Source organism: Amia ocellicauda, chromosome 5 (genome assembly GCF_036373705.1).
Source record: "Amia ocellicauda isolate fAmiCal2 chromosome 5, fAmiCal2.hap1, whole genome shotgun sequence".
Classification (NCBI taxonomy): Eukaryota; Metazoa; Chordata; class Actinopteri; order Amiiformes; family Amiidae; genus Amia; species Amia ocellicauda.
Window position 1 is genome coordinate 47,461,939 of NC_089854.1, and position 21,311 is coordinate 47,483,249.

Genomic DNA, 21,311 nt, shown 5'->3' on the forward strand with positions numbered 1-21,311 from the left:
TGACACACACCATAAAGGGCAGTATTGCGCTAGTGTTACAACATTGTATAGGCCGTGAATTAGTTGATAAGTGTGAGGCCTGTCTGATAGGTGATACCAGCCAAGCACAGCATCTCTGTCTAACTTTAGATCACATGCAAGGGAGTGTCTGGAGCAGTGTCGCTCTTATATGTGACAAAATAAGTATCACCCGCTTGCTAAATGTTGTTATGTGTTGCACGTGCCCTATGTGGGCTATGCATCACCAGACAGACTGAGAAAGAAGTGAAATCTCTTTTGCATAGCTTAGAAACATGCACTCTACCTTCAAGATGGTTTTGTGACTTGTTGGAAAGTGTAGATGAGCAAGTGATACAATTAGTTGAGAAGGTTATAAATAACAAGCCTTATAAGATGTTTTACAAACATGCATAAAATACTGTTTGTGTATGCTGTACATTTTTTGTGCAATAAGACATTATATATTTTTTTTTCAGAGAAAGAAAACTCCTGCTGCCGTGGGTTTACGTATACGTATGTTTGAGGAATCTCTGCTTGAAGATGCCATCCTCACTCTAATAGCTCACAAGTTTGGTGATTTGTATGATACTGGTAATCCTAATGTAACATTACTAGTTGAGGATATTGTGAAAACAGTGGATGCCCTCCCTAACATGCTCAAGAGAATGCTGTATAAAGATCTACGGCCTGGTGTACCTGCTTTTACAGCTGTTCAAAAAGTTCTCCAGAGTTCTTTTGGAAACACCATCCCTATCATGACCAAGTCCAATTTCTACACTGTGCTAGACAAAATAGCAATGATCTGTGTTGCTGCCCTTGCAAATAAACAGGTTGAGGGTGTTGCTTGTGTAGTACAGTTCAGCTGTTTCTTCCTGTCTGCTGTAGGAGTTGGGCATGGGAGATCACTGGTCACCAGTGTCAGTATCTAAGCGCACTGTCTACTTCTGACCTGATACCATGTTGTCATATTTAGATCGGTCACAATAAAAGACTGACATTGACACATATTTTACTGAGTCTTGTTTTTTTTATTTTACTTAAACAGTTTCATAAAACATTATAACCTAATATATATGTGTGTATTTAAAACTTGTATTTTTTAATTTACTAAAACAATATCATAAAACAATATAACCTTAAAAAACACAGTTTATGCTATTAAACATTACACCTCCACACCAGCAGGGTGAGGTACCCTCGGACCCTCACCATGATGGATGTCACCCTAGCAAAATGGCTACCATCTTACCTGATGACCTATGACCTTACAAATGGCTGACATCCAAGATGGCCGATATCAACCAAGATGGCTGACAAGGGAGGGTCAAAGGGTAACCCTGGGGGTGATGGGAAGGAGAGAGAAGTTCCGGTTCAAAGGTGGGGGTAACTGGAAGGTGAGGTGGGCCTTCTGGTCTATGGTACATAGGGAGGGCGGGACTTCTGGCTGTCAAAATAGTAAGTGATACCGCCATCTAGACTACTCACCCGGAAAAGCAAAGTATATCACTAAGGGGCAAATAGCGGCAATTCGTTTTTAACTATTGCGCCAGACCGTTGTCCATTGTTTCGGGTGTAGCTCACACAGGAAATGTCTTATCTTCACAATTAAAACGCTATTGATTAGAGCCAGCGATTCTGCACAGATGAATATACAACATGTTACCATATGTTACAATTTCACTGAGAGATAAGAGCACTAATGTGTGCCCCCCCTCATAAAACTACGATTTAATTTCTATATATATTAACGTATACAGTGTACAGCAAAAATAATACAGCTGCTGTTTAGTTTAGTTTAGTTTATGTATAGATGTAGTCTGGAGTACAGTTGGTATTACCACCAGGGGGAGCTGTTTTAATTTATAGTCCTTAGGGGAAGATATTAGTTTACCCTCTATTTGTGAGCGTCCAGAGGTCATAGGTTAATGTTTTTTTCCTGTTACAAAGGTAAGCCACAGAATTATTGTCCTCTTTGATCTGTATTAAATCTTTACTCCTTACTTTAATTGCCATCCATTGTTATTATTCATTGATATTAATTAAAAATGTATTGTTAAACCCCCTTTTGAGTTATAATGGGTCAAAATGTTGGATTACGGTTAAAATAAATATAAATATATTTGTGCTTGGGTTTTGACGCAGTGACTTTCGTGTAGAGATGTTTGTGATTTATGCTTGGACATGAATAGCGAGCATTTGAAGATCTACTTTAAAACACATCTCACTTTGTTTCATTATTATTTTATTTTATTATTTTATTTGTCTGTTGCATAAAGCAATGTTTTCTTGATGTTATGAAGGCTGGATGCCTGGCTTGGAGTTTACTGAATGTACAGAAAGAAAGAAAGAAAGAAAGAAAGAAAGAAACAGTAAAACTGATTGATCATCCGCAAAATCTAGTTGTTGAATTCTATTAATCAATCAAAACATAAAAAAACACAACGCAAAGTCTACGACACTCTGTATGGCATAGTTATTATATTAAGTGAGGGCTGTATGTAAATAATCGTATCAGCAGCCTGTGGTATTAGTAGGGATATATGAAGTGGTCTTACATATACAGCTCTGGAAAAATTTAAGAGGCCATTAAGTGGTCTCTTAATTGTTTCCAAAGCTGTATATAAATTAGCATATATATATATATATATATATATATATATATATATATATATATATATATATATATATATATATATAAACGTATATAAATAATATATAATGTAATTATACAGTCTACATTACCAGCTGGTTTCATGTTGAAGTTGAAGTAATGTTAACACATTTGGCGTGCCTAAGTAATATTTGAACTTCTACTGTGATTGTACAGGTATTCAAAATGGTGTAGAACGAGACATGTACAGTGAGGGAAAAAATATTTGATCCCCTGCTGATTTTGTATGTTTGCCCACTGACAAAGAAATTATCAGTCTATAATTTTAATGGTAGGTGTATTTTAGCAGTGAGAGACAGAATAACAACCAAAAAATCCAGAAAAATGCATTTCAAAAAAGTTATACATTGATTTGACTGTTAATGAGGGAAATAAGTATTTGACCCCTTCGACTTAGTACTTGGTGGCAATGCCCTTGTTGGCAATCACAGAGATCAGACGTTTCTTGTAGTTGGCCACCAGGTTTGCACACATCTCTGGAGGGATTTTTTTTTCCACTCCTCTTTGCAGATCCTCTCCAAGTCATTAAGGTTTCGAGGCTGACGTTTGGCAACTCGAACCTTCAGCTCCCTCCACAGATTTTCTATGGGATTAAGGTCTGGAGACTGGCTAGGCCACTCCAGGACCTTAATATGCTTCTTCTTGAGCCACTCCTTTGTTGCCTTGGCTGTGTGTTTTGGGTCATTGTCATGCTGGAATACCCATCCACGACCCATTTTCAATGCCCTGGCTGAGGGAAGGAGGTTCTCACCCAAGATTTGACGGTACATGGCCCAATCCATCGTCCCTTTGATGCGGTGCAGTTGTCCTGTCCCCTTAGCAGAAAAACACCCCCAAAGCATAATGTTTCCACCTCCATGTTTGACGGTGGGGATGGTATTCTTGGGGTCATTCCTCCTCCTCCAAACACGGTGAGTTGAGTTGATGCCAAAGAGCTCGATTTTGGTCTCATCTGACCACAACACTTTCACCCAGTTCTCCTCTGAATCATTCAGATGTTGGCAAACTTCAGACGGGCCTGTACATGTGCTTTCTTGAGCAGGGGGACCTTGCGGGCGCTGCAGGATTTCAGTCTTTCACGGCATAGTGTGTTACCAATTGTTTTCTTGGTGACTATGGTCCCAGCTGCCTTGAGATCATTAACAAGATCCTCCCGTGTAGTTCTGGGCTGATTCCTCACCGTTCTCATGATCATTGAAACTCCACGAGGTGAGATCTTGCATGGAGCCCCAGACCGAGGGAGACTGACAGTTATTTTGTGTTTCTTCCATTTGCGAATAATCGTACCAACTGTTGTCACCTTCTCACCAAGCTGCTTGGCGATGGTCTTGTAGCCCATTCCAGCCTTGTGTAGGTCTACAATCTTGTCCCTGACATCCTTGGACAGCTCTTTGGTCTTGGCCATGGTGGAGAGTTTGGAATCTGATTGATTGATTGCTTCTGTGGACAGGTGTCTTGTATACAGGTAACGAGCTGAGATTAGGAGCACTCCCTTTAAGAGAGTGCTCCTAATCTCAGCTCGTTACCTGTATAAAAGACACCTGGGAGCCAGAAATCTTGCTGATTGATAGGGGATCAAATACTTATTTCCCTCATTAACATGCAAATCAATTTATAACTTTTTTTAAATGCATTTTTCTGCATTTTTTTGTTGTTATTCTGTCTCTCACTGCTAAAATACACCTACCATTAAAATTATAGACTGATTTCTTTGTCAGTGGGCAAACGTACAAAATCAGCAGGGGATCAAATACTTTTTCCCCCCACTGTGTATATATATATATATAAACTGTTAATTAGTCTATGGACATTGCACATTCTAAAATTGAATGATATTTGTGCAGCACATGCCAAAATAAATTGAAAATAGCAGTTGGTGTTTGAAAAAAATACTTATCTAACCATGTAAGGCACATTTTGTATTTCAGTGGTTAAATGTTACAGACACCAATTATAAGTTGTGCTTATAATGAATAAATTTGACAATTTATATCTTTGGAATTGGTGTCTGCGTCAGAAATTGAGTTCTACAAGATTCCAGGATTCGTGATAAGGTGATACTATAAATTCACTTCTTTAATTGAAATTTATAAGTGTACCTTATAGGTTCTTTTTTAGTTGAAAAGGAATGACATTTTAGGCCAACGTGCCGCCCCCTCAGGCCAACGTGCTGCCCCCTCAGGCCAACGTGCCGCCCCCTCAGGCCAACGTGCCGCCCACTGAGGCCAACGTGCCACCCTACAAGGACAATTTTCCTATGGCTGTTGATTATGCTGATAAATATGAACAAATAAACTATGCAAATAAATTTGCCGAAAGGCACATATTTGAAATAAATGCTTGTGAGTTGAAATCATTGCAATTGAATTCATGTGAAACTGGAGAATATCTGATTAGGTCTGTATTGGGAAATGGATCAAAGACAGTTGAACTGACAGGTAATGCAATACATGACATTGATAAACTGCAAAAAAAGTGTACACCACCACCAAATGCGAGTTCTATACGAGGATGGTTTCATCAAGGACACCCTCAGTTTTTGGAAAACAGTGGAAGGCTATGTGTAGCGAACAGCCTAGCTGCAGTACTATTCAGTCAAATGAAAAATGTGTTTTCATGGGCAGCACAAGATCTTGATAACATTCTCCACATAGGCAATGAATTGTATGGGTTTATACAAAAGTCAGTTACAGTACATGATCACTATCTTTTAGTGTCTGATCTGCCGAATGTTCTTGATGTGTTTGACAAAGTGTTCTCCATAACCCCTGGTGAATCCTTAACTGGATTAATGGGCACAACTAATGTAGATCATGATATTCACTTCCTGGTACCATTTAAAAATGCTTTAGAGCACAGTTTGATGCATGTTTTGTGACATTTTCAGCATCTACATTTGCAGTTATCAAGACTGATGACAAGTTTGCAGTATTTGACGCCCATTCACGAAATGCTAAAGGTATGGCAGTGCCAAATAGTACAAGCATAGTACTTTACTTGCAAACTGTCAGTGACGTACATGAGCACTGTTGGAGATTGGCATTATCTCTAAACACAAGTGAACATGGTCAATTTGAGGTCACAGGTATTAATGTAATGGAAGCGATCTCCGAAACAATCTCCAACGTGGCATTCACTTCTGAATCAAATGATGACGTACTTATTGTTAGGCAAACTGAGCCTCGTAGGTTGTCATTTTCTCCTCTGACATTACAGCAGTGTGATCAGTTATGTTCTCAGTTGTGTCTGCTAAATGAATACAGTATCAATGTATTACAAGGTGAGCATGTTAATTCAATGGGTGAACCTTGTCAAAACAAACCCATAAAAGGTGATGGGAACTGTTTCTTCAGAGCTTTATCATTTGCAATTTGTGGTACAGAAAATAACCACAGGAAAGTGCGATTACCTGTTGTTAAACAGCTTACTGAAAGAACAACAGATTTTTTGACACACTTAAGATTAGGACAAGTATCAGTTGAAGAATATGTGAAAAACTCACGAATGAAGTATGTGGGAACATGGGCAACTGAAGTTGAAATACTGGCAGTTGCTGATCTGTTGGGAACAGATATTCACACATTTACAGGTAATGGATGGTTAACATATTCAAAGTGTCAAATTAACAGTGAATTGGCCACAAGGGGGCACAGTGAAACTGGAATTTACTTAAACAACTGTGGTCAGTATCATTATGAAGTTGTACAAGGTGTAAAGGTCAGAGATATGCAGGGTGTGTGTGCCAAAAGATGCAAAGAAAGTACTTGCGGTAAGCCCACAGATATGACAGCATTAAAACGGAAAAGAACAAATATGTCTGAAGCTAAATATTGGCATAATTGTGAATCTACACAGAAAAGGCAGATTCTTGAAGCAAATGAGGTACATGATAATGCGTATCAATGTAAATCAAAAGATGAAATTATAGAAAGGACATGTAAAAGAGCTGCACAACAGTCTACTGAAAGTGGTGACCAAAATGTTGTAAAGAAAAGCAAATCAGAAAAAGAACGGGAGCGTTATGGAACAAATGTTGAATTTAGAGAGAAGAAAAAACAAGCAGGTATGGCAAGGTACAAAGCAGATGTAAAATACAGGACAATAGTGAAAGCACATAGTATTGAAAAGTATGGAAAAGATGAGGAACACAAGAAAAGCAGTGAAAGAGTACAGCATTGAAAAGTATGACAAGGATGAGGAACACAGAAATGCTGTGAAAGATTACAGTATGAAAAAATATGACAAAGATGAGGAGCACAGAAATGCAGTGAAAGACTACAAAAGAAAGAAGTGTAAGAAAGTACAGAGAAGATGAACAGCACAGAGAAAATCTGAAAAAAAGGAATTGGGCAACAAGAATGCAGAGGAACAATGAACAAAAACAAATGGATAATGTAATTCAGTGTTTCAGAAATGCAATTGCTCATGGGCCAGAATATGTGTGTTCAGTGTGTCATCGACGGCTTTTCGAAAAACAAGTAATTCAATGCAATAGAGAGAGTTATGCAAACAAAGGTAATCATGTTGCTTCAGCTGCTAATAAGTGTATAACAGATACTTAGTTTCATGTGTGCTCCAACATTTGTGGTGCAGATTGTTCACTGTGTGAAGGTCCTACATCTACACTATGGATATGCTATACATGTCACAGAAAACTTCTTGATGGGAAAGCTTACCTATAAAGGTCATTATGAATACCAGTTTGTAAGCAATGAGCATGTGAAAAATACCTGACAAAAAATAATATGTGGTATGAGGATGTGCATTTCAATCACGATTGGGTAAACCCCTTGTTAAAAAGCACACAGCAGAGTGGACAGTGCAGTGACCAAGACAATGACACTTTGTCAAATCATCCAGACATTGAGGATACAGATGAGCAAAATAATGCTCAGTCAGAGCAAGATAATAACCATCATGGATTGTTTTTGGACACATGCTTACAGCCTGTTGATATTGCACAAGAAGTGCTTGATCAGCATTTTGACAGCATTATGTGTGTTGCACCTGCAGAAGGAAACAGTCCTGTAAAATTGCTTATGGATGTGAGTAATGAACCAAAGCCTTTTCCGGTGTTGTTTCCTACAGGAGGACCAACTTTTCATGATAAACGTGAGCAAAAGATAACATTAGCACGATATCTTCATACACGCTTAATCATGCCGATGGTAGGTTTGCTAGGAACACTGATTTTATTTTTTATGCACAGTATTTGTCAGAAGTGAATCAAATTGTGTCCAATGTGTCAATCGCATTGACAAAAGGATCTGATGATGCAGGTGGAAACAAGGTAACATCTGAAATGTTAACTGATACAGAATCTCTTAAAAAGATACTTAAACATGATGAGGGTTACAAGTTTTTGAAACCTATTCGGGGCACACCTCCTTTTTGGCAAGCTACACAAAAAGATCTGTTTGCAATGTTCAGACAGCTGGGAATTCCAACGTGGTTTTGTTCATTTTCTTCGGCAAACATGAGATGAAAAGAATTTATAGAAACTGTCCTTAAAGAGGAAGGTAGTAAACAAAGCGCTGAAGAGCTTGACTGGTGTGCCAAATGTGCCATACTGAAAAAGAATCCAGTGACAGCTGCCAGAATGTTTGATCACAGATTTCACTGTTTCTTAAAACAGGTTATAATGTCACCTGCAGCTCCAATCGGAAAGATTAAAGATTATTTCTACAGAGTGGAGTTTCAGCAACATGGATCTCCTCATGTCCATTGCCTTTTCTGGGTTGAAGATGCACCTCAAATTGACAAAGATGATGACATAGCAGTTGTAGAATTTGTTGACAAATATGTCACTTGTGAAGTCCCATCTTCAGACGATGATAAGGAATTGAATGAGATAGTTAACAGTGTTCAAAAGCACAGCACGAAGCATTCAAAGACTTGTAAGAAAAAAGGCACCACTTGTAGATTTAACTTCCCTCGCCCACCATCTGAGGAGACTTTCATTTCAAGACCTGCACAGAATGATGAAATGAATCTGGCAACAGAAGAGCAGAATATAAATGGTGAGAGCTGTAGTGCTGATGCACAAGGTCAAAGTTCATCTAATGATACACATGATGAGAATATGGGTTCTGGTACAGAATGTGAAACAACACAAATGACAAACCAAGACGCAAAAACAATCTTAGAAGTGATCAAGAACGCTGTATCAAATTCTGATATACACTTTGCATCATCAGAGTCTTTGTTTGACAGTATTGGTATATCACAATATATCTTTGAAAAAGCTTGTGATACATTAGCCAAGAAAACAAGTGTAGTTTTGAAAAGAGACCCTAACAATATCTTGGTAAATCAGTACAATAAGGATCTGCTGAGAAGCTGGAATGCAAATATGGATATACAGTTTGTTGTGGATGCTTAATCTTGTGTAGTATACATTATCTCCTACATTTCAAAAGCAGAACGAGAAATGGGTTTGTTACTGGATCATGCTCAGAAAGAAGCCACAAATGAAGGAAATGCAGATGCAAAACATGCTCTGAAAAGACTTGTGTATCTTCACAATAGAGAAGTTAGTGCTCAAGAGGCTGTATATAGATTTGCCACCATGAGGCTGAAAGAAGGATCTCGTAAGGTACAGTTCATTCCTACTGGGGAACATCCTGTTAAAATGAGTGTGCCACTACACATTCTACAAAACAAAAGTGAAGTTGATGACATTCACAAAGACAACATTTGGATGACAAGTATAGTAGATCGTTATAAAAATAGACCTAAAGGAGGAGAATTTCACAACCTATGTCTTGCTAGCTTTTGTTCAGAATACAGAGTGCTGTCAAAATCTGAAATATCAAGAAACAAGACAAATACTACAGCAGTTGAATTGAACAATGGTCTCGGATATGTTAAGAGAAGATCACGAACTCAGCCAGCAGTTGTGAAGTATACCAGATTATCCCCCACTAAAGATCCAGAAAAATATTATCAAAGTATACTGCAACTTTTCCTGCCCTATTATGTAGACTCTCAACTTAAACCTGCAGACTTTGAGACATTTGAAAATTTCTATCAAGTAGGTGCTGTAAAGTGTGCAGATAAAATAGTGGAACCAGTAAATAAATAATAGTAAATAAATCATAGTTGACAACAACAGAGCTGCATTTCAGAAGGAAGCTGAAAATATTGATAGAGCACAGGAACTTCTTGAAGCTACTGGTCCATTGGAAGATGCATGGACTCAAATCTGTCCTGAATCAGAATTAGAACGGTTAGAGTGCATTGAATCAACAGAAAACAACACTGAAGTTGATGCATCGGATACTGATGAAAACATTCCAGACTTGCTTTTAAAAGACAAGAATGTTGTTTCTCTGGTTGAAAACTGTCAGTGTACAATATCTAAGGAAGATGCTGAGTATCTGCTGAGGTCTTTAAATGATAAGCAGTGTGAGATATTCTACAAAATCCGTCAGTGGTGTTTGACTAAATCGCTTGGTGACAATCCAGAACCATTGCGTGTATTTGTTACTGGTGGAGCTGGAACCGGGAAAAGCCATTTGATTAAAGCATTGTATTACGAGTCATCAAGAATTCTTGCTCGTACTGCGCCAAATCCTGATGATATTTGTGTTCTATTGACAGCCTCAACAGGGGTAGCTGCATACAATATTGGAGCTGCAACTATACACAGTACATTTGCAATAGGAATAGATGCAAAACTACCCTATCAGCCACTTGGTGAGGAAAAGATAAACACTCTCTGGTCTAAGTTTGGAAATCTCCAGGTTTTGATTATTGATGAAATATCGATGGTAGACCACAAACTTCTTGCTTATATTCATGGGAGATTAAGACAGATTAAGCAAACTGGTGACCATTCATTGTTTGGAAAAGTAAGCATCATTGCTGTGGGTGATTTCTATCAGCTATCGCCAATGAAAGGAACAGCACTGTATAATGACACAAGGGCAGTCAATCTATGGAATGATGAGTTTTGTGTAGCAGAACTGACTGAAATCGTGAGACAGACAGATCCTGAGTTTGCACAGATGCTCAACCGATTAAGAACCCGGAAAAAGTGTGACCAATTGAATGAAAATGATGCCACCATTCTTAAAAGTTGTGAAACTGGAGAAGAATCTCAAGAAATTCACATATTTGCAACCAATGAAGAAGTTGATAGACATAACCTAACAATGCTGCATTCAATATGCCCAGAGCCTATCTATATTAAAGCTGAAGACTTTTCCAGGAATCCAAAAAGTGGCAAGTTAGAAAAAAAAGATGGTCATCATTACAAAGTGTTGAACACTTGTTTGGCAAAAACAGTCAGTTTGGCTGCAGGTGCTCGTGTCATGCTTCTCAAAAACATAGATGTTGAGGATGGACTAGTAAATGGTGTCTTTGGAACAGTTTCTGATATATGTTTGAGACCAGGAGAATGTTTTCCTTTCGTGATATATGTACTGTTTGATAATCCAAAAGTTGGACAAAAACTGCGTGGGAAAAAGAACAATGTGCCAGGAATACCAGACAGCAGTACACCTATTGAGCCACAGGAAGACCAAGTGACAAACAGTGGTGGTGTCAGACGACAGTTTCCATTAAAATTGGCTTGGGCATGTACTGTACACAAAGTACAAGGTTTAACAGTTGAAAAAGAAAAAGCTGTTGTATCACTTGGAAGGATATTTGCACCAGGACAAGCATATGTAGCATTAAGTCGGGTAACAGCGTTGAATGGTCTTACAATACAAGATTTCAAAGACTCAGCCATATATTGCAATGGAAAGGTTGAAACAGCCCTGACAATGATGCCAAAGTTCAATACACCAGTTGAAGGTGGCATACACTCAGATGTGTCATGTACAATAATAATGCTAAATATTCAGGGTCTTCAAGCACATGTCCTGGATCTGGAGTCACATAAGAGGATTATGAATGCTGATTTTATTTGTCTAACAGAAACCTGGTTAACAGCTGAGTGGCCACAAGAAGAACCAAAACTCAATGGATTTACATTTCACCACAAGCCAAGGTTACACTGCTATGATACCAGTGTGAAACTGTTTGCTGAACTGAAACAACAGTGCCATGGAGGAGTTGGTATGTATTGCAGAAATTATGCAGCAATTCAATATTTCAAATCTCTCACTGCACAATTTAGAATGCTTAGTATTTAACATAGAGAATCAAAACTTGGCTGTAGCTATTATATACAGACCTCAGAGCTACACACTTGATGTATTTAGAAGAAACCTTGTACATTTGATTGAGAAAATGAACCAGCACCAAGGTGGGAAAATCATTATGGGAGACATCAATGAAAACATACTTGTATCTTCATCTGTTCAAAAAGTTATGGAGTGCCATGGGTTCAAGCAGTATGTGAAAGGAACAACTACAGAAAGAGGAACACTCATTGATCATGTGTATGTTAAAGATATTGATAATGTTGCTGTTCAGGTGCTACCGACATATTTCAGTTTTCATGAGGCTATATCCGTCACATCAACTTAAGCAATTTGTGTGATAGAAACATCCGTCCGCAATATCAGGGGGGGTAGGGGTGTAAGCATAAAAGAGGACGGCACCCCAAATAAAGTTTTATTATAGTGGGGGTTCAGAACCAGAGCAGTGACATTTGTTTGTTGATATGGCATGTCATATAACAGGCAAGAAACTTCTTTATTTCTTTGAATGTTGCTCTTTTAACACATAAATTGTGATACAAATGCATGCCATATGTATTTATTCATTTTTTGCCTATATAAGTTACTGTGAATTGACTTTATATTGTATTTTATATTATTTTGCTTCTGACTGTATGTCTGGCATGAACTATGTCATCATATTTTTTATTTTATTGTTATAGTCCTATGTCCCTCTGTACTATGTCATTATATTATGTGATTTTATGTATGCACACTAACTGCAAAAACGATTTCCCCTCAGGGATAATAATAAAGTGAATCAAATCCTGTATATAAAATGAAAGCTCAATTTGAATATGTTAATATCTTGAAAATGTCACTTCTCTGGTTCTGACTAATGGGTACCTATAGCAAATCCCAGGCCCGGTAGTATATACAATATTGTTGACAGGAATGGGGTTTACATTTCCATTACTGCCTATCCACACTGCAGATATCTGCATTGGTTTTACAACACCAAGTGACGTAATGTAAAATGTAAACTCAGCTTCTTTGGTAACAGACAGCACCTGGGGACAGACAGGACCTAGATACAGATGGTTCTTATTGGTGTAGCACAGCACAACATGTTTATTTTGTATGTTTATGTATTGTTGTTTTTTCTATTTTGGGTGATTTAGTTGTTTATTATGCTCTAAATGTAGTGTTCATTTGTCAGCACAGTATAGTTTTGCACTACAGTCTTCAACAGTCCCAGGCTCTGAAGTGCAGGACCTGCAAAGGACCTGCACACCACCTCCGAGAAGTTTTCTGAGGTCGGGGGATCGTGTTGCTTTATATGCTTGTAAGGGGAACAAAACCCAAGGCCAACTGCCACAGTCAGAAGATCCCTAGTCTGTACAGTGGCCAGCACCACCATTGCTCCTGATAGAGGGCCCTATATTGTTACCATAACAACCACAGCTGGAGGGCCATGGAACTGTGCCACTGACAGTAAAGACAATGGTTTTAAAAGGCAGGCCGGAGGTTACACTGGGACCGTATTACAGAGGTCCACAGGTCAAAATGGGGTATGACACTCATCACAGTGATTACACAGACACTCCCATACAGAAGCATAGTCAAATCACGGGGGTTAAACGGGCACCCCCATACAGAAGCCCAGTCAAATCACGGGGGTTAAACGGGCACCCCCATACAGAAGCCCAGGTTAGTTACAGGGGTTAAACAGGCACCCCTATACAGAAGCCCTAGGGTTAGCATGAAGGTTAAATGAGTGTGCAGAGGGGTGGGGGGGGGGGGGGGGGTATGGGGGAAGAATTGTATTCATGTTTTTAATTGTTTTGATATATTGTCTTTTTAATGAAACCATTTGATCTGAAAAACTGTAATACAAAAACAAAACCATATTTACCACCATACCAAATTCTGAGAGATTTTGTTCAAGAGTAAACATTGTTTAACATTAATATGGTTTGATAATAATAACTAAAACTGCAAAGCACATTTTACAGCTTCCGAGAAGTTATACAACACTAAAGTAATGCAATGTTCAAAATACTACTACTAATAAAGCAACAATAATAACAAAAGGTTGCATGTAACTTTTCAAGTTCCATGCTACAGAAGCAGGTTTCAGATTTGCAGTTTGAATACATGTCTTATTGACTATATGAATTTCAATGTCAGTGGATTTTAAAATAAATTGGAAGACAGGTAGCATGGAATTGTATTTGAGTACATTTTAGCATATGTGTTTAGTTTTCATGCTTGTAAGATTCAAGATGTTAAATTTCAATTGGATCATATGAACTTGTCTTGAATAAACTTGATACAGGACATAGCCAGGGTCATGTGTGCAAACTTTCACTTCATTTTACCCAACAGTTTCAGAAAAGATCTTTTTTTCCATGCCAATCCAATATGGCTAGCAAACCGTGAGACAGAAACACTTCTCAAAGGTCATGTGTAGAAAATTTCGTATCAATCGGACAAACCATTTCGGAGAAGATTTTTGGCCAATCCAAAATGGCTTGCAAACAATGTGACTTATCGACTTGTCTTGAACAAATCTCAATATAGGTAATAACATAACTCCACACAGCAAGTTTCGCATCTGTAACATAAGTGGTTTCGGAGAAGAAGATTTTTGTAAATTGTCAAAAATGTGTCACTTAAATCAATATGGTCACCAGACCATATGACATATGGCATAGTTCACTATAGGCATCTATCACTGTGTGACGTTTCATGACTTATCGTATAGCGGTTTGTTTTTTATAGGCTTTTTAAAATAGAGGAGGAAAAATGTACACAGTACCATTGAATGGCTAATGTAGTTCAATACTGCAGAGTATCACACTTAATGCAATTTAAACATTGGTGAAATTTGATTGGCTCATGGTGGCCATCTCGCTTCATCAATCATATTGCCTTTAACAAATCTGATGGAGGATCTAGCCAAGGGCACGTGCACAACATTCCACATCAATTGTACCTGTGGTTTCAGAGAAGACGTTTGAAAATAGTGCAAAATGTGTCACTTAAACCAATCTGGCCACCAGCCCATGTGACATATGGCTTCCATATTGCATATGGCATCGCTCTCTACTCAGCTGTCTATCACTGTATCAAGTGTTTTGTTTTATTATAAGCTTTTTAAAATAACGGTAGACAAATAATGATAATAATAAAAAACTATACATTGCAGGCAACATTGAGGCTTCCAGGTGTTTCCAGTAAACAAATGTAAGGTTTCAGGCTCCTAAAAATATAAATCAGATGAAGTCAAATTTTGACAAAATCAGTTTTCATGGTCAAGTTCCCCCTCTAGTGGTCAAATATGTTAAAGTACAAGCTAGTATTAATCTCAAAAAGTCAACTACACTGATTTGATTTCAATATATCATTTTTAATTAAATTAGTAATAATATAAATAGCTCTGGTATCATCATAAATGAGTAAACACTTTATTGTACAAGTCTCGTTTGTGTACATTCATCTAAAAACTTGTATAGCTTAGAACTGCTGTAGCTTTTCGATTCACAGTTACCATCACTAAACCTCATTTAGTTGCTTACTTTGTTTCATTGTATTGTCACATTGATTACCGATGTGCACGTTATATATAATTACAGCTTGTAAATGCAATGTTTTTCATTAAGGGGCAAATATCTCCAATTATTAATATTAAGCGCCTCAGTGAGTAGGTCCGTTTTTTCGGGTGTAGTTCGCACAGTAAATGTCTTATGTTCACCATTTTAATTCTACTGTGTAGACCCAGAAATTGTGCATAGTTGAGTATAACATGTCACCATTAGTTACGATTTCACTGAGAGAGAAGAGCACAAAGTCCTGCCCCCCCGTGTTGCATCGTTAATATTAAACAGAAAGTCATTCATTCGTGGTGGCACTCGATCTCAGTTTGAAATGATTTTCAGTTGAAAGCAATAACCCAGCTCTACAGATTGAGCCGTTTCATTGCCATTTTACCACTGTTCATCTTAATATATTATTTTAATAACATGTATTCGTGTGTTGTTAATCACATTATATTTGTAGTTTCACTTTCGATTTCTCTCTCGCTTGTCTTCCCGGTTTCTCTACAGCTTGAACAATCCCTCACTATAAACAAATCTCAGTTCACAGAATTTGTATCTGCATGCAGAAATGTCTCTGTGTTTAAACTAATACTTTACATTATAATTGTGCTGCAAGTGACTGTGACTGAGTCTCTTGTTGTTACGATGTACATGCCAAAGACCGAGTAGGTCCGTTTTTTCGGGTGTAGCTCGCACAGTACACGTCTCATGTTCACCCTTTCAACTCTACAGCAAAGCCCAAGCGATTCTGCACATATCAGTATATAATATGTCACCATAAGTTATGATTTCACCGAGAGAGAAGAGGACGAAGTCGTGCCCCCGTGTTGCATCGGTAACATGATATAAACAAGTCACGCACTCGTTGTGATCTGTTTGAAATGACTTTAATTTGAAAGCAATAACCCACCACAACAGATTCAGCAACGTCATTGCTGTTGTACCACTGTTCATGTTCATGTATTTATTTGAATACCTTGCATTACAGTATGTTGAGAATCATATTTAAGAATATTGTTTACTTTCACTTTCGGTTTCTCCCTCGTTTTCCTTCACGGTCTCTACAGCTGAAACAACCCTCACTACAAACACATCTCAGTTTACACTATTTGTATTTGCATGCAGAAGTGTCTCTGCGTTTAAAACAATAGTTTCCACTCTAATACTGTTGCAAGTGACAGACACTGCTTTGTTGCTACGATGTACATGCCCGAGATTGCTGCACTGCTGCTGCCAGTGGTGACAGTGTGTCATTGCAGGCTTAAAATTGAACAAAATTTATAGGAAGTCAAAATCTTTTGTTCATTACTGCCATGTTTTTTTATGTAGGAACTTATTATGAATATATGTTCATATATGTTATGAACATATTTCATTCAGAATATGTATAGAACACAGTCCAAAGATACTGTATACCAAAGCACACATCAGCCAGTTTAAGGGTTTATGAGAAATCGAGGCTGAAGTGTTTTCAGCATAATCCAAAATGGTTGCCATACCGTGTGACTTATACATTTTTGGAAATAGCCAAATCAAGTACTAACATAAGCAGAGTATGTACTATAAGTCTCAAAACAATGTTTGAAAACTGACATTTCTTGTTTGGACTACAATCAAGATGGCTGCCAAACCGTGTTACATGTGGTATATTTGTGGTCCAGTGACCATGCCATAGACTCCTACATCCATGCCAAGTTTGGTGACTTTTTAGACATCGGTTCAAAGGTTATAAGCATTTGAACATATTCTGGTGGAAGAGAAGAAAAAATAAGTATAATAATAATAATAATGATAATGACCATTGACCACCATATTACTCATGGGATCAATTCTGTCAAGTATTAAACAGTCCAATACATTCTAACATAGTTCCATACTGCACCATATGCATTTATTTCCAACTTGACCATCTCTGAAATTTGATTGGCTCATGGCAGCCATCTTGTTTCCTCAATCAAATTGCCATGAACAAATCTGATAGAGGAGCTAGCCAAGGTCACGTGTAGAAAACTTCGTATCAATCGGACCAACCGTTTCGGAGACGAAGATCTTTGAAGATTCTTGGCCAATCCAATATTACGGCTAAACCGTGTACCCCACAAACTTCATTTTCTGGTTTTCTCTTCAAGGCAGAGGCATACACACATGTGCAGAGTTTCATGTGTTCTGCATTCCAGTGTGCAGGAAATGTGTAACTTGTCTGAAGCGGCTCATACTTTTTTTTCCATTGGCCCACAGCACCCATGTTTTTCACTGGGGCAACTCGCCTTTAACAACCTTGGTAGTACTCTGTACTAGTGTCATGCATACCAATTTGTGGCACAGTGGGTATAAGTGCCTTGGAGTAGAAGGCACCAAAGCTTGAATCAGAAAACGCAGCCTGGCGGACAAAGCGTGAGACCGGGCAACTTCTGATGAACAAGCGTAACAGTTGGCCATAAGGTATACATGTGTATGAAGTGGCATATGCATGTGTCCATTGGTTTTGGAGAAGATTTTTGTAGCATTTCACAATTTCGCCTCTAATCGCAACATGGCGGTGGCACCATGTGACCGACACGTGTAGTTTTCACTGCATTTGTAGGTATACGTTGTTTCTACAACACTTGGGAGTTTCATGAGTTTTAATGCATGTATGAGCATTTTAGGGGCATTAGAAGTTTTGGCGGAAGGAAAAAAAAAAAAAAAAAAATAATAATAATAATCCTAACAATTACAATAGGGTTCCAGCAACTTCGTTGCTTGGCCCCCTAATAATAATAATAATAAAAATCCTAACAGAAACAGTAGGCTTCCAGCACTTTGTCCATGGAAGCCTAATAAGAATAATCCTAATAATAACAATAGGGTTCCTGCAACTTCGTTGCTTGGCCCCCTAATAATAATAATAATAATAATAATAATAATAATAATAATAATAATAATAATAATAATAATAATAATAATAATAATAATAATAATCCTAACAATAAAAATAGGGTTCCAGCAACTTCGTTGCTTGGCCCCCTAATAATCCTAATAATTACAATAGGAGTCTATGTGGACTCCTCACTTTCTCCATCCAAACAATGTGGGGAAGCAATAAAAAAGGCAAACAGAATGTTATGGTATATTGTCAAAAGTGTCGAATTTAAAACAAGGGAAGTAATGTTAAGACTGTACAATGCGCTAGTTAGACCTCATCTGGAATACTGTGTGCAGTTCTGGGCACCACACTTCAAGAAGGATATTGCTGCTCTAGAGGCAGTTCAGAGGAGAGCAACCAGACTTATTCCAGGTCTGAAGGGAATGTCCTACTCGGAGAGACTGAGGGAACTGAACCTTTTCACCCTGGAACAGAGGAGACTATGTGCGGACTTGATCCAAGTCCTCAAAATCATGAAAGGCATCGACCACATCAAACCAGAGGAGCTTTTCCAGATCAGCAGGGACACACGCACCCGGGGACACAAATAGAAATTGGGCTTCAAGGCATTCAAAACGGAAAACAGGAGACACTTCTTTACACAGAGAGTAGTCACAATCTGGAATAAACTACCCAGCGATGTGGTAGAAGCTGAAAGTTTGGGAACATTTAAAAATAGATTGGATATGATCCTTGGATCACTTAGATATTTATGGACACCAAACGAGCACGATGGGTCGAATGGCCTCCTCTCGTTTGTAAACTTTCTTATGTTCTTAATAGGGTTCCAGCAACTTCGTTGCTTGCCCCCCTACAAATCCTTACAATAACAATAGGCTTCCAGGCATCCTAAACCTGGAAGCCTAATAATAAAAATCCTTACAACAACAATAGGCTTCCAGGCATCCTGGACCTGAGGGCTGTACTGCGAAGCGAGGTAACTGGTTTATCCAAGTTCAGGGGTAACTTTGCGAGGTCGGGTGTAACTTCCCGGTTCCCTTGGTTTTACCTGAGGTATGCTGTCATGGCAATATACGCGGTATCTCTACACTGCTCCGAACAGGTTATGTTCATGGTTAACTCGGTGTTACCGTATATAAGCACCGCCCCTCCGCCCACAGTCTTGTCGAGAAAAATGCTGCCACATTTGGAAGACCCAACATCAGCACACGGATTGTGAGGGGCTCACTCCGCAGGGCGAGGGTGTTTAGAGACCGTACAAATCCTCTATCTTACCCCGATGATGTTCTCTATGAAAGATATCATTTCTCATCAGAGGGAATTCAGTATCTTTGCCAGCTTCTAGGGCCAGACGTCTCCAATGCCACTTGCCGGAGTGATGCCCTCACTGTTGAACAGACAGTGTGCCTTGCTTTGCGGTATTTTGCCAGCGGACACATCATGTATTTTATCGGTGATGCTGAACATCTGAGCAAGAATACTGTGTGCCGTGCAGTTCGCAAAGTGGCACTCGCTCTCTCTAAACTGCTGGATGCATTTGTTGTGTTCCCTGGCCATTTAAGTGTGCTAAAGATCAAAGAGGCTTTTTATGCGATCGCAGGTAATTCGCAATTTAGAAGTACTTGATCTATTTTTGATATGCATAGGCTGGGCCTATATACAGAACACATTTCTTTTCCATAGGAATCCCGAGGGTGATTGGTGCAATTGACTGTACGCATATCCCCATTAGAGCACCCCTGGGAGAACATGAGGGGGATTATGTGAATAGGAAGTCATTTCACAGCATCAATGTTCAGGTATTTGATCATATTGCATTTGATCTGACATGTAGGCTAGTCTACATTATTCTGTCCTCAAAACTTCTACTTATATTCAAGACAATTAAAGACACATTAGGTGGTGATTTTTTACAATGGTAGTATGTTAAAATGGCCTGAATTCCTTTGTCAGATGACATACGATCACCATTTAATGGTGACCAGTCTGGAGGCTAGGTGTCCGGGGTCGGTGCATGATTCATGCATATTTCGGGTATCCACTCTTGGTCAGAGATTTGAACAAGGTAAGACAACCACCACCCTATATTTCTATATGTCACACATCATGCTGTATTGTGACAATTTCTTTCTATCGTTCAAAGGGCGTTTTGATGGTCTGCTGCTTGGGGACAGAGGCTACCCGTGTCTGCGTTACCTGATGACCCCCTATCCTGACACAGAAACAAGGGAACAATTAAAATATAACGTGGCTCACAGTAACACAAGGGTCAGGATAGAGATGACATTTGGGGTCATCGAAGCATGCTTTGCTTGCCTGCAAGGCTTACGGGTGTGTGTGGTGCGGGCATGTGAGGTGGTGGCAGCATGTGTGGTGCTCCATAAAATTGCAACTATTAGAAAAGAAAGAGCACCATACTAGCTGCCGATGCCACCAGATTTAGTGGACCCAGTGACGTTGGATCACCCAACAGGAAGAGCCGTCAGATAAGCCATCACAAATCAATTTTTCACCCAATAAGAAGAGACACATGGAAACATTCTTTATTGATATGTGTATTTATTTATTGGCATTCTCCCTTCCCTGAAAATTAAAAAAAACTAAAGTTACAGATGGTAGACACATATTGATGAAAGGATGGTCACTGTATAGCAATGGTCAATGTATACCAATACCTTTTTGTCATGTTCCAATTTTTCGATTTCCAGTTTAAGTTTTTTTATTTGTAGCCTTTTTTTCTGGCAGTCGAGCTCAAGCGTACGCGTATACAGTGAGCGAACATTGTCAGATCCAGCCTACACAGCAAAACACATTGAGAGAACGAACATGGCATGCAGGATTCGACATCATTTGTGTTTCATATTGTCAGTATGAATATTTATTTTAATAGCAAAGAAAAAGCTACCCTTTGGATTCTCTGTGAGGCCTGAGAGGAGGTAGCGATGGGTGGGGGGAGTGGTTGATTTAGCTCCTCCTGAAAGACAATAATGCGAAGGTTCATTCTCATTACATAGATGTATGACTGGAAATATCAGCTCATGACAATTTGCCATACATAG

General features: G+C 38.7%; 2 pseudogenes; one reads left to right on the forward strand and one right to left on the reverse strand.

Annotated features, from left to right (window-relative positions):
* Positions 1-21,311, reverse strand: part of LOC136749050 (putative nuclease HARBI1) — a 470,787-nt pseudogene that overhangs the window by 183,058 nt on the left and 266,418 nt on the right.
* Positions 1,347-20,772, forward strand: LOC136750486 (putative nuclease HARBI1; annotated as a pseudogene).